This window comes from Mobula birostris, chromosome 1 (assembly GCF_030028105.1).
Source record: "Mobula birostris isolate sMobBir1 chromosome 1, sMobBir1.hap1, whole genome shotgun sequence".
Taxonomy (NCBI): Eukaryota; Metazoa; Chordata; class Chondrichthyes; order Myliobatiformes; family Myliobatidae; genus Mobula; species Mobula birostris.
In genome coordinates, this window is record NC_092370.1 from 51,970,499 (window position 1) to 51,990,776 (window position 20,278).

At 40.0% G+C, this 20,278-nt stretch overlaps 1 long non-coding RNA gene across 1 annotated transcript; it reads left to right on the forward strand.

The window, feature by feature from the left end:
* Window positions 1–2,007: 2,007 nt before the first annotated feature.
* On the forward strand, window positions 2,008–20,051 carry LOC140197903 (uncharacterized). The gene is made up of 5 exons (XR_011886054.1): window positions 2,008–2,123; window positions 3,528–3,590; window positions 5,679–5,796; window positions 19,711–19,828; window positions 19,923–20,051. It is a non-coding gene; the product is annotated as an uncharacterized lncRNA (long non-coding RNA).
* Window positions 20,052–20,278: the final 227 nt, after the last annotated feature.

Genomic DNA, 20,278 nt, shown 5'->3' on the forward strand with positions numbered 1-20,278 from the left:
GTTATCCTTACGTCTGTGGTGGGAAAGCTGTTGGAAAAGATTCTTAGAGATAGGATCTATGGGTATTTAGAAAATCATGGTCTGATCAGGGACAGTCAGCATGGCTTTGTGAAGGGCAGATCATGTCAAACAAGCCTGATAGAGTTCTTTGAGGAGGTGACCAGGCATATAGATGAGGGTAGTGCAGTGGATGTGATCTATATGGATTTTAGTAAGGCATTTGACAAGGTTCCACACACGGTAGGCTTATTCAGAAAGTCAGAAGGCATGGGATCCAGGGATGTTTTGTCAGGTGGATTCAGAATCGGCTTGCCTGCAGAAAACAGAGGGTCATGATGGAGGGAGTACATTCAGATTGGAGGGTTGTGACTAGTGGTGACCCACAAAGATCGGTTCTGGGACCTCTACTTTTCGTGATTTTTATTAACAACCTGGACGTTGGGGTAGCAGGGTGGGTTGGCAAGTTTGCAGACGACACAAAAGTTGATGGTGTTGTGGATAGTGGAGAGGATTGTTGAAGATTGCAGAGAGACATTGATAGAATGCAGAAGTGGGCTGAGAAGTGGCAGATGGAGTTCAACCTGGAGAAGTGTGAGGTGGTACACTTTGGAAGGACAAACTCCACGGCAGAATACAAAGTAAATGGCAGGATACTTGGAAGTGTGGAGGTGCAGAGGGATCTGGGGGTACATGTCCACAGATCCCTGAAAGTTGCCTCACAGGTATATAGGGTAGTTAAGAAAGCTTATGGAGCGTTAGCTTTCATAAGTCGAGGGATAGAGTTTTAGAGTCGCGGGGTAATGATGCAGCTCTATAAAATTCTGGTTAGGTCACACTTGGAGTATTGTGTCCAGTTCTGTTCGCCTCTCTATAGGAAGGATGTGGAAGCATTGGAAAGGGTACAAAGGAGATTTACCAGGATGCTGCCCGGTTTAGAGAGCATGAATTATGATCAGAGATTATGGGAGTTAGGGCTTTATTCTCTGGAGAGAAGGAGGATGAGAGTAGACATGATAGAGCTATACAAGATATTAAGAGGAATAGATAGAGTGGACAGCCAGCACCTCTTCCCCAGGGCACCACTGCCCGATACAAGAGGACATAGCTTTAAGGTAAAAGGTGGGAAGTTCAAGGGGGATATTAGAAGAAGGTTTTTTACTCAGAGAGTGGTTGGTGCGTGGAATGCACTGCCTGAGTCAGTGGTGGAGGCAGGTACACTAGTGAAATTTAAGAGACTACTAGGCAGGTATATGGAGGAATTTCAGGTGGGAGGGTTATATGGGAGGCAGGGTTCAAGGGTCAGCACAACATTGTGGGCTGAAGGGCCTGTACTGTGCTGTACTATTCTATATTCTAAGTTCACTCAGAGGGTCGTAAGAGCTACCAGCACAAGTGGTGCATGTGAGCTCAATTACATCGTTTCGGAGGAATTTGGATGGATACATGGTTAGCAGTAGTATGGTCCCAGTGCAGGTCAATAGGATTAAGCAGTTTAAATGATTGGGCATGGTTTAGATGGGCTGAAGGGCCTGTTTCTATGCTGTATGTTTCTATGATTCTTTGACTCTATAGCTCTATGACTCAAATTTCCACTTGTTTGATAATGTCACAACTTCTTCAATACCACGCATTTATTCAAACATTCACACAACATCACAATGGAAGTCATATGTTGTTGCTTCAGACTTCCTATAAACCTTAATTCCACTTCAGTGAATGAGAACAGTGTAAATTTATCATGAGGCTCAAGCTATATATTGAGTGAGTCAAGTGGTGCTGTACTCTGCATTAATGAACCTACTCAGCTGCAGTATGTGTCCCTGCTATGAACACCAGTCAGCAGCATTTGCACACACAAGTCCTGGTACTACAAACCCAGACACTAAAGGGGGAACGACAAAGGATTTTACAAGAACAAATTTCTTACCTCCGTGCTGTGTGGCACCAATTCATGAACAGTTAGCTCCAAGGAAAGATTATCTGGAATTTCTTTGCAAAGAAGGGGATTGGAGGCTTGTTCAGAAAGTTTGGAAAGATTCTAAATCCTCCAAGCATAATTGGTTCTGTTCTGGGTTTGTTCTTGCTGAGATATTTGCGAAGGTTAAGAGCCTGGAAGGAGAATTGTGAGTATTAACCACATGTGAAATGGTATACAGTATTTCATCCACGAAACTGGAGAAATCAACAAGGATGTTGCTCTGCACCAAATGAGACCATGATGTTGGGCAGCATAATCTGGCACCTTGCTGTTCTGACTGTGTCAACTGGATGATATGATAAAAACTATACCAGTGCCAACATACACTATCTTTGCACAACAGCCCTCAACAACACACACAAAATTCTGGGGGAATTGGCCTGAAACACCAATGGTTCATTTCCCTCCATAGATTCTGCTTGACCTGCAGAGCTCCTCCAGCATTTTGTGTGTGTTGCTCAAGATGTCTGCAGAATGTCTTGTGTTTCCCAGCACAATCCTCACATGCTATTTTTTTTTTAATTTGGGGGTGCTGGTGAATATGAAATTGTAACAAAATGTCAGCTTTTGTGTTAAATTCTGTGTCATTTATTTATTTTTATTCCTACCAGAATCACATTTGTATTGTGAGGATAGAACTGGAATTGTCAGTCATTTTTATTGTTTGGTTACAAAGGTCCTAAATTCCAGAGGTAGAGCACAGCAGAGCCACTAAAGTGCTTCACGTTTAACTAGCTGATGAAGGAACTGAATCCCAATGTCTCCATCAGAGTTGTTGAATGGTCTCAGATGACTCTGTAGAACAGAAATGATGATATTTGGAACATTAAAAGGCACATGTCGTGGCTGGAGAGAGCAGCACAGTTTTCAGCATTGTACAATAACTTGTAAGTGGCTTCCTTAGGGAAGTGAAATGCCTGCCTGGCATTCAGTGAAGTGATAGTGACAGAGTCAAGGTTTCACATTTCTGTAATACAGCCTCACCATGCTCTTTGTATGTAATGATATTCCTGTTTTCAAAAGCAAAAGTAGGGAGCACTTCCTGATAGAAAATCCATTATGAGATAAATCATTTTATCCGTGATAACTGATGGCTGGTTCTTCACTTGCAAAGATCAGAAGGGAAGAAGAGTCCTCTGAAGCAACGGCCAATTCTGGATCTGCAGACCTGGTGAGGTAGGGACAAGGGAACAGCTGGGATGGTCATGGTGCAATAAATAGAAAACATATAAAAACAGGTATTAAGGTAAATGACAATAGCAGAACTAAAGGTCAAATATAAATGCAGATATTAGGTTTATATTACAACTGATTATGTATTATTCCAATCGCTTTAAAGTTATTTCTGGTTCAGGATTTTATTGACAATTCATAGCACCTGAATTAAACAAATGTGATTGTGAGTTTGAATGAGCACAGAGCAAGAATGGAAAACAGGTATACAGTGTATTATCACAATATTACATGGGGAATCTTTATTACTCCCCATCACAGACTAAATTCTGTCTTTCAAAAATAAACTTGCTGAGAAAATAATCTGATTTTTCAGGACATGATGGAAGAAGGCAACTCCACTTGACCAAGAGACAGATGATCGGAAAACTGCTTGAAGGTAAGAAGAATGATGGTTGGGGCTAGGTCCGCGCGGCTGAGATGCAGTTGACAGACGTCGTACTGAATTTAATTCATACCTTAATTGGACTCACCCAGTTAGATAGAAGAGCCATAGCAGGAGAGCGCAGAAGGTGGCAAGGTGGGTGATGGTAAGGAAGAGAGGATGGCAAAACAGCAGACAGGGCAGAGGCATGGATCACAGTAGATTGGAATCCAGTGGGAAAATTGGATACTGGAAGAAAGATCAATGTTATTCTTAGATGTGTACCTTATACTTCTTCTTGGCTTCAATTATAATCTCACAATGCTTTTCTCTCTATTCTCTCTGATCATAAAGAACTCCAAGTTACCAAAGTGGTTGAGCCTGCAGGAAGTAAAGATGAAAATCCCTCCTCCTCTGATTTTATTTGTAATTATCTGTCCAGATATTGCCATTTTGCATAACTGTGAGGATAGCATAAAGACAGAATCCACACCTGATAAATTACGAAGTACTAAATGGGAGCTCATTGATGATCCAGCTGTACAGGTTTCACAATGCAGGAACCCTGCACGCTTTGCCGAGAAGCATGAAAGAACCTGGTTTAGAAACTGGCAGAGAGCTGGGCACTAGGTTTGTAGCAGAGTTCAAGAACGGATGTGGTGGCCAATAGCACCAAGGAACTTGTGGAGTCATCACATTACAGCTTCTGCTGGCTGATGTCTCAGACTTCCTTTGCAACATGTACCAAATCCACATCACACCTGGGCATAGGTCAGGCTGGTGTCATCATGGCCACACACGAGAGTCCAAATGCAATTCAAGGGGTACAGCAGTTCAGCGATCTTTTGAATTAGAATTGAATTGGTTTTTCATTGACAAGTGTACAATGATAGAGTGAAAAGCTTGTTTTGCATACTGTTCATACAGCTAAAATAGTTACACGACGCATTGAGGTAGAAAGTGGTAAAACACTAACAGAATGATTAATTAAATGTACGGAGAAAGTGCAGTACAGGTAGAAAGTAAGGTTCAGTGTCAATACACAGTGTAATGATTCAATCTGTATGAACGGTATGCAAGACAAGCTTTTCACTCTATCTTGGTACATGCGACAATAAACCAGGTCCAATTCCAAAGTTTTGGAAGGAAAATAATTAGCAACAAGCATACTACTCCTTATAGACTTGAGCAACTTTAAACAACTCTCAAAATACACTTGACACTTTGAGGGTTACTGAAATGCTCTGAAGATACGGAGCTTCAACTAACCTGCATCTTACAGATATGGAATTCCCGATGTCTCCTTCAGCTTGGACACAATGCTCACCCATGTGGCAAAAGAGAGATGAGTGAAATAATTGATGGTTGTATTAAGATCAGATCAGCTTGTAAACTGATGTCAGAATCTACCTACCTGGTATACTGTATCTGCAATGTGCAAGAAGCCAAGTTTCCTCTGATAAGGTTTTAAGATTATAGAGTGATTATGCTTATCTCATTATAGAAACATCTACGGCAATTACAGGCCCTTTGGCCCACAATGTTGTGCTGACCATGTAACCTATTCTAGAAACAGTCTAGAACTTCCCTAGTACATAGCCCTCCATTTTTCTAAGCTCCATGTACCTATCTAAAAGACTATTGTATCCACCTCTACCACCGTCACTGACAGTGCATTCCATGCACACACTCTGTCCTAACTCTCATTAGGAGAATAAATCAGCAGAGTAGAATCTGTGACTAAATAGTTTGCATTATTAATAAAAAATTATAATAATTAAACCAAATGACCATCTTTTCTATGTTTTGATACATGTTGTATGGCAGGAGTTTCCAACCTGGGGTCCACAGCCCCCCAGGTTAATGGTAAGGATCCATGGCATAAAGATGGTTGGGGACCTCTGTTGTATAGATAAACATGAATAAATGTTTGAACTTCATCACTTTGCAAGCTGTTACCTCTGCAAATTTTTAACAATGCACAGAGATCTACAATATGGAAAAGCGACTGATAATCCATTTGTAAGCAGTTTACTTTTACTTTATGATATAGTGGCTAAAGCTTGATTTGTTTACCTAATGTCATATTCACTTGTATTACAGTTGGTACTGTGGGAAAGAAACCCAACTAAGGCAGAAAATCATCTTTCATCCAGTCAATATGTTGGCTTGGTTCTTATCTACAAAAGTGAATCGTTGTAGGATTCATATGTACTAACAGGTAAGAATTTAAACTTGATATAAATACACTATCAAGGTGTTACCTCTGTACAGTAGTTTAAGTGTACATTTCAACACTTGGTCTCATTAGGCAGCTGTTAGGAAATTGAAGGGCAGTATTCCATCTGTGTATTAATATGGCACCATGAGATACAAAAGCAAATCCCAAATTGCTTTATCCCAATAGCGTTTCCTTTAGCAAACATATGGTATTGTTTGTGATATGGTGAGATGATATTGTTTCTCATGTGCACTTGGCAGTTCACGTAGTTTATGTAAGTTTATTTTTAATTATCTATATCTGAAGTTTGTATATCCCCCGTATGTTTATTACTAGTTTGCAAATATACTTCAACAATATTGCAGTCTGAAGCAATTTTACAAAAAAGTTCTCAGGCTGATGTTGGCCATAATTTTCAAGTACGTACTTATTTACTGCCTGTTATGCCACTGGTGTTTAGGGCAGCAATGAAAGAACTCCATCTCTGACAATATTCATGGCTTCCTTCATTATGTCAGTAGCTTCCTCTCGGTTTACGCTACTGTCTGTCATGCAAGTCCCGAGTGAAGACTCAGGGATACCATCTCACTCAGATGTTGAAGGATTCTTCATTGCTGTTTCCATAACAATTTTGTTTTACTAGTCAAGATTGTGAGCCCTGAGCTGAACCCCCGAACCTGGAGGACAAGTGGACTACTCTTAGTCTGTCCCCTGCCCTTTGAACTGTTTGGCATGGGTGACCCTACCAAGAGCCAAAGCATAAAGCCGGCAAAACTCTCCTGGTCATTGAGGCACTCAAGTCTCCAAACGACAAGGTTGTGGTCATCTTGGAGGTAATCCACAAATGCAAGGGATTTAATCTATCCCAGTCCTGTGGCCTAGGTTCCTTTGGGTCTGTGTCTACTCAAATATCATGTGCATAACATATCTGCCTTGATACTGTGAAACAAACACCATCTAATGTTCGGTCTAACCACATGCAATTCATATTCCATGACACTTCCAGTAAAGTAACAGGAATTCAGTGGGTACAGGACCAAAATTGAAAGTTTTAAGTTCAAAGTAAATTTATTATCAGAGTACATGTGTGTCACTATATTCTGTACTACCCTGAAATTCATTTTGTTGCTGGCATTCACAGTAATTAGAAAGAAACACAGCTGAATCAAGGAAAAACTGCACATAAGCAATGGACAAACAACCAATGTGCAACAGACAACAGTTTTTGAAAATACAAAAAAGAAATAAAAAGCAAAATAATAATAATATTTAATAGATATAGCCAATCCAAACACACATAACTTACAGAAATCAGTAAGTGAAAAACACAAGAAGTATGCTGAATTAAAAGAGGAAATTGAATGACTTTGGAACATGAACAGGATATACATTGTCCTGATGGTAATATCCACAACTGGTATCATCCCAAAGGTACTACACAATAGCATTAAACAATTAGGGCTGCACAGCAATATCTATGTAAACCTTTGGAAAGCCACAATATTAAACACCACAAAAATAGTCTGGAAGTTCCTAGAAATTGATAAAATGAACATGCTTAGCTATGCCCACGGCTTAGGTTTTACCAGCCTGAGCTGAGAAAAAAATAAATAGAAATAATAATAATAAATGCATAATAAATATTGAGAACGTGAGTTGGACAGTCCTTGAAAGTGAATCTATAGTGTGCGGCATCAGTTTAGTTTGGGGGTGAGCAAAGTTATCCCCTCTGGTTCAAAAGCCTAATGGTTGAGGGGTAATAGCAGTTCCTGAACCTGGAAGTGTGGGTCCTGAAGCTCCTTTACCTCCTTTTTTGAAGGCACCAGTGAGGAGAGAGCATGGCCTGAATGGTGGCAATCCTTGATGATAAATGCTGCTTTCCTGCAACAACACTCGTTGCAGATGTGCTCAGTGATGGGGAGAACTTTATCTGTGATGGACTTTTCCGTAAGAAAGCCATTGGCATTTCCATACCAGGCCGTGATGCAACCATTCAATATACTGTACACCACACACCTATAGAAGTTTGTCAAGGTTTGAGATGACATGCTGAATCTTCACAAACTTTTAAGAAAGTAGAGGCACTGCCATGCGTTCTTTGTAATAGCACTTAAGTGCTGGATCCAGGAGAGATCCTCTGAAATGAAAGCACCATGGAAAGGAAGCAGGCATTGTGGTGTATTCTGCAGCACCAACTCCTCTTGTGCCAAGGAAAAGAATATTCATAATCAACAAATGTGATAATTAATTAATTATATATTTTTTCAGCTAGAATTGAAGAATTTGTAGTCCATTTTATCATTTATTAGGGGATCTTATTGAAACATATAAGATTATTAAGGGATTGGACACGCTGGAGGCAGGAAGCATGTTCCCACTGATGGGTGAGTCCAGAACCAGAGGCCACAGTTTAAGAATAAGGGGTAGGCCATTTAGAATGGAGTTGAGGAAAAACTTTTTCACCCAGGGAGTGGTGGATATATGGAATGCTCTGCCCCAGAAGGCTTTGGAGGCCAAGTCTCTGGATGCTTTCAAGAAAGAGATGGATAGAGCTCTTAAAGATAGTGGAATCAAAGATTATGGGGATAAGGCAGAAACTGGATACTGATTGTGGATGATCAGCCATGATCACAGTGAATGGCGGTGCTGGCTCGAAGGGCCAAATGGCCTACTCCTGCACCTATTGTCTATTGTCTATTTTTCAAAACAGGAATGGAAGATTTCATATCAAAGAGAATCTTGATTTTCCCACCATTGAATTAGTTGAACATTATAAAAATAATGAAGGGCATTGTGAAATTAAATTTAAAAAGATCAATGAAAAGGTAAGTGTAAAAACTAGATTTAATAAAAAATCTCCAGGGAGTTTTTAAAATATCACCCCTTCTTTTCTCTCACAATGGTGAAGAAAAAGTAATACAGTAAAAGGATGATAAATACTTTGACTCCAAAAATCCTCAGAATTTAATACACGTGATATCTAATTCCACTGAAGTGCATAAATTCAATGGATTGACATTTAATTTGTAGAAGATTAGCAGGACAGTAGGTTTGTTAGGGTGTATTTTGGGGTTAAGACATACAGGGAGCATAGACTTCAGCAACCACTCTCTCTACTGCTGCTATAACCCATCTATTTCACAGTTCAACATATTGTACATTCCGAAATGCTCCTCTGCATACCAGAAGATGAGTGGCTTGTAATGTGTGGTTATTTGGGTTACTGTCACTTTCTTGTCAATTTGAACCAGTCTGACCATTCTCCTCCAACCACGCTCATTAACAAGGCACTTTTGCTCACAGAATTGCCACTCACTGGCTTTTCTTTTTTGGTTTTTTTTTTGCACCGTTCTCTGTAAATTCTAGAGACTGTTGTGCATGAAAATCCCAGGTGATCAGCAGTTTCTGAGATACTCAAACCATCCCATCTAGCACCAACTATCATTCCATGGTCAGAGTCACTTAAGTCACATGTCTTCTGTGTTTTGATATTTGGTCTGATTAACAACAGAACCTCTTGACCATGTCTGCATGTTTTTATGCATTGAGTTGCTGCCACATGATTGTTTGATTAGATATGTGTATTAAAAAACAGGTGTACAGGCATACCTAATAAAGTGGCCACAAAGTGTAATTTGCTAAAAGAATGCTCTGTTTTTTGTGTCATTTGGGTGGAATTGTGGAATGGGAAAGGTGTAGTAACACTTATGGGGGTGTATTATAGACCACCAAATGGTGAGCGAGAATTGGAGGAGCAAATTTGTAAGGAGATAACAGATATTTGTAGTAGGCACAAGGTTGTGATTGTGAGAGATTTTAATTTTCTACACATAGACTGGGAAACCCATTCTGTAAAAGGGCTGGATGGTTTGGAGTTTGTAAAATTTGTACAGGATAGTTTTTTGCAACAATACATAGAGGTACCAACTAGAGAAGGGACAGTGTTGGATCTCCTGTTAGGGAATGAGATAGGTCAGGTGATGGAGGTTTGTGTTGGGGAGCACTTCGGGTCCAGTGATCACAATGCTATTAGCTTCAATATAATTATGGAGAAGGATAGGTCTGGACCCAGGGTTGAGATTTCTGATTGGAGAAAGGCTAACTTTAAGGAGATGCGAAAGGAATTAGAAGGAGTGGATTGGGACAATTTGTTTTATGGAAAGAATGTAATAGAGAAATTGAGGTCATTTAAAGGTGAAATTTTGAAGGTACAGAATCTTTATGTTCCTGCTAGGTTGAAAGGAAAGGTTAGAAGTTTGAGAGAGCCATAGTTTTCAAGGGATATTGGAAATATGGTTTGAAAAAAGAGAGATATCTACAATAAATATAGGCAGCATGGAGTAAATGAGGTGCTCGAGGAATATAAAGAATGTAAAAAGAATCTTAAGAAAGAAATTAGAAAAGCTAAAAGAAGATATGAGGTTGCTTTGGCAAGTAAGGTGAAAATAAATCCCAAGGGTTTCTACAGTTATATTAGTAGCAAAAGGATAGTGAGAGATAAACTTGGTCCCTTAGAGAATCAGAGTGAACAGCTATGTGTGGAGCCAAAGAGATGGGGGAGATTCTGAACAATTTCTTTTCCTCGGTATTCACGAAGGAGAAGGATATTGAATTGTGTAAGATAAGGGAAACAGGTAGGGAAGTTGTGGAAACTATGATGATTAAAGAAGATGAAGTACTGGCGCTTTTAAGGAATATAAAAGTGGATAACTCTCCGGGTCCTGACAGGATATTCTCCAGGACCTTGAGGGAAGTTAGTCTGGAAATAGGGCAGGGGCTCTGACAGAAATATTTCAAATGTCATTAGAAATGGGGATGGTGACGGAGGATTGGCGTATTGCTCATGTTGATCCATTGTTTAAAAAGGGTTCTAAGAGTAAACCTAGCAATTATCGGCCTGTGAGTTTGACGTCAGTGGTGGATAAATTGATGGAAAGTATTCTTAGAGATGGTATATATAATTATCAAGATAGACAGGGTCTGATTAGGAAAAGTCAACATGGATTTGTGCGTGGAAGGTCATGTTTGACAAACCTTATTGAATTTTTTGAAGAGGTTAGTAGGAAAGTTGACGAGGGTAAAGCAGTGGATGTTGTCTATATGGACTTCAGTAAGGCCTTTAACAAGATTCCACACGGAAGGTTAGTTAGGAAGGTTCAATCGTTAGATATTAATATCAAAGTAGTTAAATGGATTCAGCAGTGGCTGGATGGGAGATGCCAGAGAGTGGTGGTGGATAACTGTCTGTCAGCTTGGGGGCCAGTGACTAATGGTGTGCCTCAGGGATCTGTACTGGGTCCAATGTTGTTTGTCATATACATTAATGATCTGGATGATGGGGTGGTAAATTAGATGAGTAAGTAAGCAGATGATACTAAGATAGGTGGAGTTGTAGATAATGAAGTAGGTTTTTGAAAGCTTGCAGAGAGATTTAGGCCAGTTAGAAGAGTGGGCTGGAAGATGGCAGGTGGAGTTTAATGCTGATAAATGTGAGGTGCTACATTTTGGTAGGACTAATCAAAGTAGGACATACATGGTAAATGGTAGGGCATTGAAGAATGCAGTAGAACAGAGGGATCTAGGAATAATGGTGCATAGTTCGCTGAAGGTGGAATCTCATGTGGATAGGGTGGTGAAGAAAGTGTTTATAAATCAGAGCATTGAGTATAGGAGTTGGGATGTAATGTTGAAATTGTACAAGGCATTGGTGAGGCCAAATTTGGAGTATTGTGTACAGTTCTGGTCACTGAATTAAAGGAAAAATGTCAACAAAATAGAGAGAGTACAGAGAAGATTTATTAGAATGTTACCAGATTTTCATCACCTAAGTTATAGAGAAAGGTTGAACAAGTTGGGTCTTTATTCTTTGGAACGTAGAAGGTTGATGGGGGGACTTGATAGAGGTATTTAAAATTATGAGGGGGATAGATAGAGTTGACGTGGATAGGCTTTTTCCATTGAGGGGGGCGAGATTCAAACAAGATGACATGAGTTGAGAGTTAAAGGGCAAAAGTTTAGGGGTAACATGAGGGGGAACTTCTTTACTCAGAGAGTGGTAGCTGTGTGGAACGAGCTTCCAGCAGAAGTGGTTGAGGCAGGTTTGATGTTGTTGTTTAAAGTTAAATTGGACAGCTATATGGACAGGAAAGGAATGGAGGGTCATGGACCGAGTGCAGGTCGGTGGGACTAGGTGAGAGTAAGAGTTTGGCACGGACTAGAAGGGCCGAGATGGTCTGTTTCCGTGCTGTAATTGTTATATGGTTATATGGTCATTGATGAGCTCTACTTTCACTAATCTGAGAAGTGGTATTCCATTCCTATGGCCCTTGTGGCTAAAGGGATCAGGGAGTATGGAGGGAAGGCTGGTACAGGTTTCTGAATTGGATGATCAGCCGTGATCATACTGAATGGCGTGCAGGCTCGAAGGGCCGAATGGCCTACTCCTGCACCTATTTTCTATGTTTCTATGTTTCTATGTTTCTATGTTTCCTTATTCATTCCTTGTATCTTCCAAGCAACACCTGTGAGACCCTGCCTAGTGTGGTGAAAATTACACAGCTTCACTTGAACCACCCAGTATTATAGGCACTATGACACTGTGATAGGCAAGATTAAGAGTCATGTGTGGGCTCATCATCAAAAATTACTACACCACCAAGTTTAAGTCAGTTGCGTGATAATGAATAAAATTGCCTCCCTCTTCTGTTTTGAGTAAAGCTTCAGTGAGTCTTTTGTTGACTCCAGTATTTTGTGGAAAGGTATTAAATGTTTCTGAAAGTCCACATGAGCAATGCCTCTCATCACTCCCTCAACCACCATCCTATTATCTTATAAAACCTCAGCGACATTAGCCTGACATGATTTGTACATCCAGTTTATGCTGATCTACTTCGGTGAACTTGTATTTGTCCAAGTACAGAATTTAATCATTCAGTCTGCAATGATAATTTCAAGTGGCATGACACAATTGGGTTAAATCCTGCATCAGAATCAGATTTATTATCACTGGCATATGGGTGAAATTTATCGTTTTGTGGCAGCAATGCAGTGCAATACATAAAATACACTATAAATTACAATAAGAAGTATATATATGATATTGTGTGAAGAAGGAGCAAAAAATAGTGAGGTAGCGGTTATGGGTTCATGCTCCATTCAGAAATCTGAAGGGAAGAAGCTGCTCCTGTAACAGCTCCTGTTAAACGTGTGTCTTCAGGCTCCCAAGCCTCCTTTCTGATGGTCGTAATGAGAATAGGGCATGTGTTAAGTGATAGAGGTCCTTAATGATGGATGCTGCCTTTTTGAGGCATCGCCTTTTGATGATGCCCTCGGTGGTGGGGAAGCTAGTGCCCATGATGGAGCTGGATGAGTTTACAGTGCTCCAGTATTTTTCTGATCCTCCACCATATGGCGATTTAACCATTTAGAATGCTCTCCACAGTACATCTTTAGAAATTTGCTGGAGTCTATGGTGACATACCAAAGCTCCTCAAACTCCTCAAACATATGGCTGCTGGCATGCCTTCTTTGTAACTGCATCAATGTGGTAGATCCAGATAGATCTTCAGAGATGTTGACACCTCGGAAACTGAAATTGCACACTCCTCAAGCGACACAGGTAAAAACAAGGCTTCACTACCAGATGGGTTCAATGCCTTCAATGCTTGCTTTGACTGTCAAAACATGAAAGAACCTTCACAAACTCCCACAGTCCCCGATGACCTGTCATTTCATTTTATGAGGTCAAGGTTATCCTTCAAGAGTGTGAAGCCACAGAAAGCACCTGGTCCTGTTAGTGTCGTGGCCAAGTATTAAAATCCTGTTCTGATTAACTGGCTGTAGTGTTCACCGCTATCTTTAACCTCTCACTTTGACAGTCTGAGGTACCCACCTGCTTCAAGCAGGCCTCAGTCATAATGGTGCCTAAGAAGAACATGGTAAACTGCTTCAATGACGATCACCCAGTAGCACTTACATCCACTGTGATGACATGTTTTGAGAGGTTGGTGATGAAAAACATCAACTTCTGACTGAGAAGTGACTTGGATCCACTCCCATTTTCCTACTGGCACAACAGTAAATGCCATTTCAATTGGTCTTCACTCAACCATGGAACATCTGGACAGCAAAGATGCATACATCAAGGTGCTCCTTATCAACTACAGCTTGGCATTCAAAACTATTATCTTCTCAAAAACTAATCAATAACCTTCAAGACCTTGGTTTCAATACCTCCCTATGCAATTGGATCCTTGATTTCCTCACTTACAAGTCCCAGTCAGTTCGATTAGCAACAACATCTCTACAATCACCATCAGCACAGGTTCTTCTTAGGGCTGTGTGCTTAGACCCCAGCTCTAATTGTTTTAAACTTATGACTGTGAGGTTAAGCACGGCTCCTATGCCATATTCAAGTTTCCTGATGACACCGTGTTGTAGGCCGAATCAAAGGTGGTGATGAGTCAACATATAGGAAGGAGATTGAAAATCTGGCTGTGTGGTGCTACAACAACCTCTCACCCAATGCCAGCAAGACCAAGGAGCTGATTATTGACTTCAAGTGAAGGAATCCAAAGGTCTATGAGCCAGTGCTCATCAGGGGTTCAATGATAGAGAGGATCGGCAACTTTAAATTCCTTGGTGATATAATTTCAGAGGACCTGACCTGAGCCCAGCACTTATAAGCGCAATTATGAAGAAAGCACAGCAGCACCTCTACTTCCTTAGAAACTTGTGAAGATTTGGCATGACATCTAATACTTTGCCAAACTTCTATAAATGTGTGGTGGAGAGTATACTGACTGGTTGCCTTATGGCCTGGTATGGAAACATCGATGCCTTTAAATGAAAAATCCTACATAAAGAAAGTGGATACGGCACAGTCCATCATGGGTAAAGCCCTCCGGTCAATTGAGCATATCTACATGGAGCACTGTCAAAAGCAGTATCTGTCATCAGGGACCTCCACCACCAAGGTCATGCACTCTGCTCATTCCTGCCAACAGGAAGAAGGTATAAGATCCTCAGCATTCACACTACCCGGTACAGGAAAAATTATTACCCCTTAACCATCAGGTTCTTGAACCAGTAGCAATAACATCATTCAACTTCACTTATCCCACCACTGAATTGTTCCCACAAACTATGGACTGAATTTCAAGGACTCTTCCTCTCCTGTTCTCGATAGCTATTGTTTTTTTTTCCTTTTGTATTTGCACAGTTTGTTGTCTTTTGTACATTGGTCATTTGTCCACCCTGTTGGGTGCTGTTTTTCATTAATTCTATTATGGCCCTTGGATTTGCTGAGTATGCCCACAAGAAATTGAATCTCAAGGTCGTATATGGTGACATATTCCCCAAACCATCCTCTTAGCTCTCCTCTCCTGCCTAACACCACCCCCTGGGTCCCCTCCTCCTTCCCTTTCTCCTATGGTTCACTCTCCTCTCTTGTCAGATTCCTTTCTCTCCAGCCCTTTACTTTTCCTACCCACCTGGCTTCACTTCTCACCTTCTAGCTACCCTCCTTCCCCTCCTCTCAGCTTATTATTTCTAACAACTTCCCCCTTTCTTTCCAGTCCTGAAGAAGAGTCTCAGCGCAAAACATTGACTGTTCATTCATTTCCACAGATGTTGCCTAACCTTCTGAGGTCCTCCAGCAGTTTGTGTGTGTTGATATAATGACCTATATGTACCTTGATAATAAGTTTACTTTGAACTTTCCACTGCTGACTCCTCAATGGGAACTTATGTGTGTTCCCTCGACTTCCCCTTCCTGAAGTCCACCATCATTTCTTTGGTCTTAATGTTGAGCGCAAGGTTGTTATCGCAACAGCACTCAATTGGCCAGTCTATTTCACTCTTGCATGCTTCCTCACCACTATCTGAGATATTTCTGACACACTTGTGTCATTGGCAAATTTATGGATGCCATTTGTGCTGTTGTGTCTAGCCACACAGTCATGGGTATAGAGAGAGTAGAACAGGAGGCTAATCACATATCCCTAAGGTGTGCTGGTGTTGATTGTCAAGAAGAAGGACTAAGGGGATGATGGTATTGAATGCTGATTTACTTTTTTTACCACCTTGTTCTCTTAAAGAATAATGTTTGTGATACTCAAAACCATACTATACCTGAATTTGGAATTTTATAAGAAATGACTGAGGCTTCCTCGTCTATTTATTTTGATACTTGCTTGTGAAAATCTTTAGTCCTTGAAGATTTATTCACCATAAATTTCTACTACCGTTATTCTGTACTGTCATTTTCAATGTTAGATCTATTCAGTTCATTTCATTGTCCCATCAGATTTTCCTTGGATCCCTGATATCTGATTCTTTTTATACACTGTGAAAAATCAATAGTCAGGTGCCCATTCTATACTCTCAATTAAAATTGCATTTTAACCTGCACGTAGCGAGCGTATGTTCCCCTTAACTGCCCTTTTTATCTTAATGTCTCTGCATACTTACATTCTATTATATTACCTTTGATATTCCTGGCAAATTTCATTTTCATCCTTACTTTTTTTCATCTATTGTTACTTTTTTGTGCCCCAGTTGGGAGCAACCTCTGAGCATCAGACGTAACTTGGACACTGAAATTTCCAGATAAGCTTATGGCTCATTTAAAAAATTCACCCCACCCTCATGGAAATTAGATTTGGATGTTTGAAATACACTGACTATGTTAAGGTATAAGGTATAATGTGCCCTACAATTCCTTGCAGTCTATTACTTACAAATTAGAGTGAGTTAAGTGAAGACATCAATTGTCATATATTGCTAAAAACAGAAATAACAGGCCAAAAACTTGTGCAGGTAGTATTAAGGAATGAATTTAAAGTTAATTCATGAATATATGCAGAAAAACTGCACAGAGAAAGCATAGAATTGTCAGTTAAATACAAAGTTGGTAGAAATCTATTGAAGTTATCAGGCTAAAATGTTACCTGTTTCTCTATCCACAGATGCTGCCTGTCCTGTTAAGTATTTCCAATATTTTCTGTTTTTTAATTTCAAAGTTCAAAGTAAAATTTATTATCAAAGTACATATATATCACCACATACAACCCAGAGATTCTTTTTCTGCATGCATACTTAGCAAATCTATAGAACAGTAATTGTAAACTGTAAACATCAGGAGCTATAAACCATAAACAAACTGTGTAAATGCAGAATACCGTTCTATAAATAGCAATAAATAACAGAGATCAGCATGATTAACTCATCTGCTTTACTCTTTGGAAATAAAAGCATTAGAACATATATGGATATATGGAATTCTCTGCCCCAGAAGGCTGTGGAGGCCAAGTCTCTGGATGCTTTCAAGAAAGAGATGAATAGAGCTCTTAAAGATAGCGGAATCAAAGATAATGGGGATAAGGCAGGAACTGGATACTGATTGTGGATGATCAGCCATGATCACAGTGAATGGCGGTGCTGGCTCGAAGGGCCGAATGGCCTACTCCTGCACCTATTGTCTATTGTCTATTAACACAGGAAGTAGGAGTAGGAATGACCACGTTGATCCTATCAATCAATCTCAGCTCCATGGAGTTATAGGGTCATAGAGTAATATGTCCTGGAAACAGCCCTGTCACTTCAACTTGTCTATCCTTTGCTAAGCTAGTTCCATTTACATGCATTTGGTCCATATCTCCCTAAAATTTTCCTGTGCATGAACTTGTCCAAATGTTTTTTTAAGTATCGTAATTTGCTAGTCTCCACCACTCCCTCTAGCAGTTCATTCCATATCAGAATCAGAAACAGGTTTAAAATCACTGGCATACATTGTGATAGTAAGGTAGTCTTCATGGGTTCATTGCCCATTCAGATGGCAGAAGGCAGAAAGCTATTCCTGAATTGTTAAGTGTGTGTCTTTGGGCTTCTATACCTCCTCCCTGATGGTAGCAATGAGACGAGGGCATGTCCTGGGTGATGGGGCTCCTTGGTGATGGGGCTCCTTAGTGATGGATACCACCTTTTTTTTAAATGTTTTTTACTCAATTTTCAAACTTGATTACATAGAATAATATCTACCCTCCCCCCTCCCCTTAACCCTTCCCCCTGTAACATACCCCTACCTAAAAAAAGGGGGGGGAAACAGAAAAGAAAGAAAGAAAGAAAGAAAGAAAGAAAGAAAGAAAGAAAGAAAGAAAGAAAGAAAGAAAGAAAGAAAGAAAGGCTGCCTGGATATTGGAAGGTCATAGCTTCTTGAAGAATTCCTGGATGCTGGGGAGGCTAGTGCCTATGATGGAGCTGACTGAGTTTACAACTTTCTTCAGCTTATATTAATCCTGCACGGTGACCCCCATTCTAGACGGTAATACAACTGGTTAGAATGCACCATCCTCCATTTTTTTTTAAAAACTTGTCCGAAAAATCTTCTTTAAATTTTTCCCCTCTCATCTTAAACATATGCACTTTAGATCTAGATTACCCTACCCTGGGGAAAATAAATATCGTGAGGACACCCACGTCCCTCTATACAGCAGCATTCTGTAGTCTCTTCATTTAATCAATATTCAGCTTTTCTATTCTTCCTGTGTAAATCAATGAACTTAGGTTTCCTTCCCCACATTATACATTCACTGTTCTTCTCCTCTCCCCTATTGAGCAGAAGATACAAAAGCCTGGAAACACGTACCACCAGGCTCAACGACACCTCCTATAAGACAATTGAACAAACATCTTCTATAATAGGATGGCCTCTTGAACTCACAACTTTCCTTGTCAGGGTAAATTGTCTGCCTGCACTGCACTCCCTCTGTAACTATAATACGTTCTGTTATTGCTTTCCGATATACTGAAGTGGTAAAATGATCTGTATGTATGGAATGCAAAATAAAGCTTTTCCACTGTACTTTGATGCATGTGACAATAATAAAATGTATTCACATTACTTCATCAGTCATAATTTTGTCCACACACGGAACCTATCCATGTTCATTTGCACACTCATTATGTCCTCTTCACATCTTGTTTTCCCATCTACCTTTGTATCACCAGCATATTTGGCCACAATGCAGCTACCTCTTCATTTAAGTCAAAATCAGAGAGTAGTATAGCATGGAAGAAGCCATTGGGCCAAACTAGTCCATGCAAAAAAAAAATGCCAAATCTACAGTATGTTAGACTCTTCCCACATTTGGTCATATGCCATGAAGCTTTTCTTATCCATGTACCTGTCCAATTATTTTGAAATGTTATTAAAGTCACTAACAGATGTCATAAATAATTGAGATATGTTGATCTCTGACACTTTTGAAACCTCACTAGTGAAGGGGAAAGAGATTTACAGGGGATAATTGAGGGCTTAGTTCACCAGGAGAATGGTAAGTACCTAGAATGTACTGCTTGAGATAGTGGTTATGGATAAGTCATTGCCAGCCTTTAGAGAGTAGGTGAGCATTTGAATTGCCCAGGTATAGAAGGCTATGGTCCAAGGGCTGGGAGATGGCAGCAATACGTACATTAGGATGCCCACTGATGATTTGGACTGAATAGTCTGTTTCCCTGCTGTACAAATCTATGACTCTATAAATTTGCCAACTACCATTTTCCTTTCATGAATTTATATTGATTTTCCTTACTTAAATCTGTTTTTTTTCCTTAATTGTCCTGCTACTATATTCTGAAAATAGATTCCAGCAATAGATAGCAAATAATAGATTTTTTTGCAGTTTATTACTATTATTTTAATATAAAGTAAGTACTGGAACTGGCATGCTAAAATAATTAAAGTGAATTATTACCCAAAAGAAAATTACATAAATATTTGCAAATGGAACACACAAGGTCGTCATATGAAAAAAGGTTTGGGGTAGATGAATCCATTTAAAGATATGAGTCTTATAGAAAGGCAAAAGCCAAATTGCTTCCTTCCTTGCACTAATTTCATTGTTTCCTTAACAGAAATATCTGGTATCATTTTCAAATCACACTTGCAAGAAAGTGACTCATCAATTTACACCTGTAATGTAATTCAACAGACCTATTTGGAGTTTCCTGTCAATAAATCAAAAATTGGAAGGTAATTTCAGAATAAACATTCATAAGCTAATATGAAAATGTCAATGTTTCTGTCATTTATTCAGTGCTGATCAAACACTCAGCTTTTATTGAAGTTTGTTCACAGTGTGGTGGTGGTCCTTCCCTTGCTGATCCTTGACTGAAAAGACATTGAAGGAGGGTCTAGATGTTGGCCAAACATGATAGATTTCTTTCCCTGGAAGATATCAATTAATTAGATGAATCTTATTAGAATCAATTAAGCCACGGAGGAACATCTGGTGAAACTTCTGAAATGCCTGCTTTGCTGCTGCTGCTACTGTGTGATCCAGAATCGCCGGAGGAGAAGGCCCCGAGTCCTCGGCTTTGCTTGTTGCTCAGCGGCCGGGGCGGGGTCAAAGTGCTCAGCAGAGGATGGCGCTTGGAGAGGCTGTGTCAGAGGGGCTGGTTGGAGGCTCGAAGTTTTCGAATG